The sequence below is a fragment of the Palaemon carinicauda genome, chromosome 2 (assembly GCF_036898095.1).
Source record: "Palaemon carinicauda isolate YSFRI2023 chromosome 2, ASM3689809v2, whole genome shotgun sequence".
Lineage (NCBI taxonomy): Eukaryota > Metazoa > Arthropoda > Malacostraca > Decapoda > Palaemonidae > Palaemon > Palaemon carinicauda.
The window spans coordinates 165,986,814-165,994,517 of NC_090726.1; the positions used below are offsets into that span (position 1 = coordinate 165,986,814).

Here is a 7,704-nt window from a genome sequence, read left to right on the forward strand (position 1 = left end):
AGATAACATCATATTTCTTTAACATATTACGTATAAAATAAAGATATAGTTGAATTAATCGTATATATATATATATATATATATATTATATATATATTATATATATATATATGTATATATATATATATATATATATATATATTTCAGGTAACTGGTGTCGTAGGAAGAGCTGATGGTCTTGCTGCCATCACGTTTTCAGCTGCTATTCTATCATATCACAGGTAATGTTGTCATTAACGGATTATTTCATGTGTTTAAGTGTTGCTACTTACACATTTAAAGCAAGGAAACCTTGAATTTATTATACTAATCTTGTCAAAATTTCTCTTCACCCTATAATGTTACAAGCCTAGGATTTTTCTTGTACACAAGCTACTATAATTTTCGCTTTCTGCTTTTTATTTTCTAGGTAAGGAACATAATATTTTTAATGTTATAGAATCCTCTATGTATCAAAAGCAACAAAACTTCGTTCGTTGCAATATCTTCCTTCTTTTCGTAATTCTTCATGTAACGTTAACAACTTCAATGTTAAAGCAATCATTTTATGCAGCCAGTAAATGAATACTCCTCGTATGCAAAGAAAATGGAATTCCATTCGAAAAAAAAGTATTTTTTATATTAAACAATTTGGGAATGTTACTTACATCTAAATCATCAATGATACTTATACATTATATCATATGAATTGATAACGTAATTCTCTATGTATCCAAAAACTATAATTTCAGTCGATTAAACAGAATTTTCACTTTCAAATCCTTAGTATGAAGTAACTAATATCGGGCTAACAACATTTAATTGATTAGGAGCGCAGGACCATTAGTTCAATGTCTCTCTGTTGCTCATCTATTTGATTATTTTTTTATATATATAATGGAGTAGGGTGGCCAAGGCACCAGCCACCCGTTGAGATACTACCGCTAGAGAATTTTTAAGAACTTTGACTGGTTAGACAATACTATATAGGATCCTTCTCTCTAGTTAAGATTCATCTTCTCTTTGCCTACACATACACTGAGTAGTCTGGCATATTCTTTACAGATTCTCCTCTGTTCGCATACACCTAAAAACACTGAGATTACCAAACAATTCTTAACTACTACACTGTAATTGTTCAGTGGCCACTTTCCTCTTGGTAAGGGTGAGGGAGACTCTTTTAGCTATAGTAAACAGCTCTTCTAGGAGAAGGACACTCCAAAATCAAACCACTTTTCTCTAGTCTTGGGTAGTGCCAGAGCCTCTGTACCACGGTCTTCCACTCTCATCGGTTAGAGTTCTCTTGCTTGTAGGTACACTCGGTCATACTATTCTATCTTATATCTCTTCCTCTGGTTTAATAAAGTATTCATAGTTTTTTATAGGAAATACTTATTTTAATGTTACTCTTCTTTGATTATTTTATTTCCCTTGTTTCTTTTCCTCACTGGGATATTTCTCCATTGGAGCCCCTGGGCTTATAGCATCTGCTTTTTCAACTAAGTTTATAGCTTAGCAATTGATAATAATAAAAATAATAATAATAATAATAATAATAATAATAATAATAATAATAATGATAACAACAATAATAATGATAGTAATAATAATACTAATAATAATAATGATAGTAATATTGATAATGATAATAATAATGATAATAATAATATCATTTCTCTATAATGGAATTCTTTTTGTATATGTCACTATCGTGATTATCATATACTACCTTTAAGGTAGACCAGTATTGGATTCTTCTCTGGATCCATCGTAAAATCTAAGGTTTTGTCGTTCATATTACATTGCTTCGTTTGATAAGGGCTTGTTTTTTTCATATAGGCAAATAACCACTCTTAATTACCTAATGGATATTTCTGAAATGATAGCACTACATAAACATTTTGAATTAATACACACACTTCTATTATTATTATTATTATTATTATTATTATTATTATTATTATTATTATTATTATTATTATTATTATTATTACAACCTAAACTACAACCCTAATTGGAAAAGCATGATGCTATAAGCCCAAAGGCTGCAATAGGGAAATAATAGCCCAGAGAAGGAAAGGAAACGCAGAAATGAATAGAGAAATAATAACATTCAAAACAAAATATTCTAAGATCATTAATAACATAAAATTAGGTATATCATATATAAAATATAACCACTCTATGAAACCACGAGTAAGAGAAACATAATAGAAATAACGTGCCCCAATTTAACCTCAAGTAAGACCACTCTAACCCATGATAGTGAAATACCATGGTACAGAAGCAATGGCACTATCCAATAATAGAGGATAATGGTTTGTTTTTGGAGTGTTCTTCTCCTAGAAGTGTTGCTTACCTTACCTAAAGAGTCTTTTATACCCTGACCAATAAGAGAGTAGCTACTGAACAATTACATTGCACTAGTTAACCCCTTGAGTGAAACTAATAATCCAGCATATATAAATCGAAACATACACTAGCGAAACACTAATGGAGTAGATTAACCTAGCATATTCCAATATTTGGAATCCTCGGGAATTGATTGCAGGATTGGGTACGGATTCTGAAATGGGGAAACGTGAGAAGGAATGTGGTTATTGCCAATAAAAGATCTGGGAAATAATACGTATATTGTTTAGGGATATACTTTGTAAATATTTTTCCTTATTGTGGAATGATTGTGAATCTATTTCCTTATTCAGGATCTAAATATAACCATAAAAAAACTAACAACCATTTCATGTCTTAATCAACAGTTTTCAAACTAGAAACAATTATCCTATTCTACAGTTTATATGTTTTGTTTTTGTTTTTATACCTAAAACATTTGTACAAAAATAGCCTTTAGATCATGAGAAATAAGTGGAACATAGAGAGTCACCGTTCAATTACCTTTTTTATATTCATACTTTTCAATGAGACCATTTGTGAAGTGGAATTGATGACTCTAACTGATTTCTGATGATATTATGAAAAATGACACATGTCATTGTTACTCTCTGAAATATCATTAAGAGACACGATTTTTTATCCAACTCGTTAAAATAATGAAGTTAAAATAATTTCATAATGTTCCATAAAGTATAAATATAATTCGTTTATTTCCTGGAGGTTGTAAAGTCAGTACTTGTCATAAACCGTGAAATGTAAAATGCAAAATGTTTATTTTAGAAGCACATAAACACGGAATGATGCAAATCTTTTTTGTACTGTGTCCTAAAATGTTGAAAGTGAGAATTATTCTTCAGCTTCGAAGTACTTAATGAAAACGGAACTGTTGAGGCTCCACTCTTATGATTCAAATATTTAAAAGGTGGCAGAAAGTAATTTCCTTATTCAGCCAAAAGTTTATGAGGAAATTGATATATAGTCTGTCTTGGAGGTGAAGCAACAAAGCCATAATGGCTTGTTTATTTTCAGGAATGAAAAACTCTGAGAGTTAGAAAATGAAATAGATAAAAGGAGAAACCTTAATTGGGTGGCTAAAAGATATAGATAATCCAAATGCCATACAATTCAAGAAAATAGTCATACAAAGCACAGATGAAAATGGTTGTTGGATGAATTTTATGACTTTGCCAGAGTGACTTTACCTGGAATAGTTCCTGTAGACAAAAGACGTCAATGAAACTTTATAGCAAATGTGGAGATTGCAATGAAAATAAAATTAAGTGGGATGTTTGAAACTAAACAAACAGGTCCTATTTCATAATTTCGTGGAAATAAAGAAATGGCAGACTTGTTGATATATATATTTTGACGAATAAAATATGCACAAGTAAGAGATGTTATCACCTTGTAGAATCTCACTTAAATATTCTACTAAATAGACTTCCTATGAAAACACTAAACTGATCAGAATACCTAAAATGAACAATAAAGAGATAAATCTCATTGCATTTTATTGCAACGAAAACAAAGAAATATATAAGAAGTTAAATAGTATTCTGGTATTATCAGTGTTCTGCAATCATTGACTAATCAAATGAGTATTGTATATTAGTTTGGAAAGAGAAATCTGTTATATGAAAATATTTAAAGCAAGAACCGTCCTATTTACAATAGATTTCGACTTCATTCATACTCTCAAGCGTATAAAAGGTTTACTTGCAAACGTTATGTTAACAAGGTGGTTAGTAGTCGAGGAAATTTTGTAACCGGCACCCCCCCCCACCCCCCACCCCCCCAAAAAAATTATTTACAGTATTCTATACACTGCTCAACAATTTTTTTTTTTGTATATACGTAACGCTGATTTACAAATTTACTTTCTTTACAGTATTCTTTAACATACACAACAACATTTTTCAAAATAAAGGCTGTGACGGTTTTAAACTCGAAAATCCAGCTTTTTGCAAACATGTACCCATAATACATATTTCCCTTATCCACTAGATGGCTAGTTTGCCACCGACTTCAATGACTTTTAGCGACTGCTCAATGTACCACTAAACATTTGTGAGTCAACTAAAACATGATTAGGACAAAATGAAGTGATAAAGTACAGACGCATCTTTGATCAAAGGTAAATTGAATCTCTTCCAGGGCAATAGGATGCGACTGTGATGATATTTGTCTGGCTTACTACATCAAAGAAAGAGAGGATTTACACAGCTCGTGATGCGACCGATGGGAAAGCGGGAAAGGCATGGCCGAACTGGACGAGGAAGAGGACGAAGAAGTGGAAGAAGAAAAGTATACAATGGAGTACATAATGGCTGCCGACCTTGTTAGCTACGAGATGATGAAGAAGGAGGCTTTTCTCTTCGGCGACAGGCGGAGGAAATATGTAAATGGGAGTTACGAAAGGACCACTAGCGGAGTGCCTAGCAAAGGTACGGTGTGGGTGCGTCGAGCTGGGATCTTGGCGGCTACTGGGACCTACATCAGTTTGGCTGTGTGCACTGCATGTGATCTTATTTTGCATCGGAAGCATATCTGAAGGTGAGGATCAACAGTGTTCTCTCTCTCTCTCTCTCTCTCTCTCTCTCTCTCTCTCTCTCTCTCTCTCTCTCTCTCTCTCTCTCTCTCTCTCTCTCTCTCTTTTTCAAATAGCATATGTCTAGCTTGTGGGGCACAATATTCTTATAATTATCTTACTCCTATTTTTCCACGGTTGATAAAACTTTTTTCTTTTAATAAAGGGCCAACAAGAAATTATAGCTCTATTCATAAAATTCAATCTCCAAGATAATAGGACTAGAATTGAATTACAATGGGAATATTTAAGTTAGGTTGATTGTTCATTTTTAATAAGTAAAACGAAGTTTTCATATTGCCCTCAGATTTACTTCTCGTATCTGTATTCAAAAATGATTTTCTTTTCAATAGATATTCTTTTTCATTATTACACATATCCTGGATGAAAATCTCAATACTGTTTCTTTTGAAAATCAAAATGCAGATGGGATAATCTGATTGACCAGTGGTGTGATAAAGATGAACTAGAAATATATGGAGAAAAAGTTATGCCTGTATGAATTCCTCTTCAGTCAATAGACATTATAAATTTACATTTTTTTTTTTATAACCATCGCCAACTAATATAATACACGCACTCTCGTGCTCTACTTATTCTTTATTATCAGGACACTACCTCTAGGGAGTTATTGTTTTTTTTGATTAGCCAGATAGCACTACATTGGACTCTTCGTTGGTTACGGCTTTATCTACTCATACACCAAATAGCCTGGCTTAGTTTTTACCCATTCTCCTCTTTCTTCATGTACCTGACAACGCTAAGCTAATTAAAAAAATATATATCTTCTACACTCAAGGTGTTAACTTGTGCACTGTAATTGTTCAGTGGCTACATTCTACTTGTAAGACCAGAAGAGACTCTTTAGCCATAGTGAGCAAATCTTTTAGAAGGACATTCCATAATAAAACCAAGTTCTCTACTCTTGGGTAGTGCCTTAGCCTCTGTATCATGGCCTTCCATTGTTTTGGGTTAGAGTTCTCTTTCCTTAGGGGATCACCCAGGGACACTATTATATATATATATATATATATATATATATATATATATATATATATATATATATATATATATATATATATATATATATATTTGGGCTCAAGCCATGTCGTCCTGATGGAAGTTCCTATAGGGTAGCTTCCTAGGGTATATTACAACTACGGCGATATTCCCAGAGAATTTACCTTAAGGTACCAGAATTCTAACTCCTGGAGCGAGTATCCCTCGTGAAAGGGATATCGCGACATATCAGAAGACGTATTCTAGACACGTCACATGGCAATCTACGACCTGAACAGAGATTCGTCTCGTAGGAGGGAGATTGACGAGATACGAATTCGGGAAAGAAAAAGGGGAGCCGCTCTCAAGGCTTCCCTATCCCCCGATTCGTATGCGTGCCTGGCGCCAATCCTGGCGCCATCTGTATTTCCTTTTTGCGTAGCTTAACAACTCGGTGTTTTTTCCTGTTTTTCTCGCAAATCTTGGATTTATTCAGCTTTTCATGGCTTCTTCGTCTTCGTTGACCTCGGATAAGTTGAGTATAGTGTCTGTTATGTATAAATGTAGGCTCTTGGTAAATTTTTGAGTGATTAATAGGATTAATCTTTGATACAAGAGCCGTAGCCTACCAGAAGTGTCCTGGACACTGTCACTCGCTAGGTATAAATTAGTTAGTCAGAGTGACATTCCTGGTTGTTTTGCTTAATAAATTTTAGCTATTTAGCTTTACATAGGATTTCCTTTCGTGCTTAGTATTATTTGGCGAAGTATTCGCCATTCTGGCCTACGCTAGGCCATGTAGCCTAGTCGTTTGGTCCTAGTACTTAATGCATGATTTTGGTTTTTCCGAGTGTAATTAAAATTTTATTGAAGCTTTAGGCTATATTTTATACATTTTAGACTGTGTGGAATATTTCCAAGATTGTATACGTGAGAGTTTCGGTGAATCAGGTAATCGATTCTCTTGGTGCCTAGGCTAATTGCTTATGGAGCCTTAGTATACTTTATTATACTCCCCGGTTGCTTTCTTTTCTTCGGAGAAGGTATGCAATCCCTTTCCCTCTGTTTAAGCCTTGGGCTTATCCCTAAGTGGTTTTTTCCGAATTTATTTTCGATAAAACTATACTAGGGTGTTACTGTACCTTCCTGTTCCAGCAGAGTCTGGTTCAAAGAGGGACAGAACAACAGAGTTTTTAGTCTGAGTCCGTGTTGTCTGGCTTGGGGCAGAGTCTCCCTCGCTGACCTAACACTTACAAAGGGAGCTTAGCTCCCTTAGGTCACTATCGAAGGTTTCTGTAGTTATGATTCCTTCTTGTGTGATCGACCAGACTAAGTCCTGTTGCTGTTCTCGGGGAGGATAAAATCTTCCCTTGGGAGTAGCAACGCCTTCCTTGCTTTGGTGCTCTGGAAGCTGGCAGGTATTATACTACTGTGCTGGCCCTTTCCCTTAGATCTCCCTTAGGCTAAGACAAAGTTCTTGGCTGCGGGTGATCTGTCACTAAAGCAAGGTTGGCAGGACCCTCTTGTCCCTTCCCCCTCTATCTCCGTAATGGCCTAGCCATTACTGTACTGTACCTTGCCGGCCGGCAGAGCTGGCCGGCAGGGGTATTACTGTACTGTATGTCATTCTACTTCTGGACCTAGTATAGGTTGGGATGTGGAATTGACTAAGCCCATTGCCGGCCGGCAGAGATGCTGGACGGCAAGGGTCCATTGATCAAGGAAGCCTGAATTAAGTTTCTCCC

General features: G+C 34.8%; 1 pseudogene; it reads left to right on the forward strand.

Moving 5' to 3' along the window:
- LOC137621032 (protein O-mannosyl-transferase TMTC1-like) overlaps positions 1-7,704 on the forward strand; it is a 167,254-nt pseudogene that overhangs the window by 20,210 nt on the left and 139,340 nt on the right.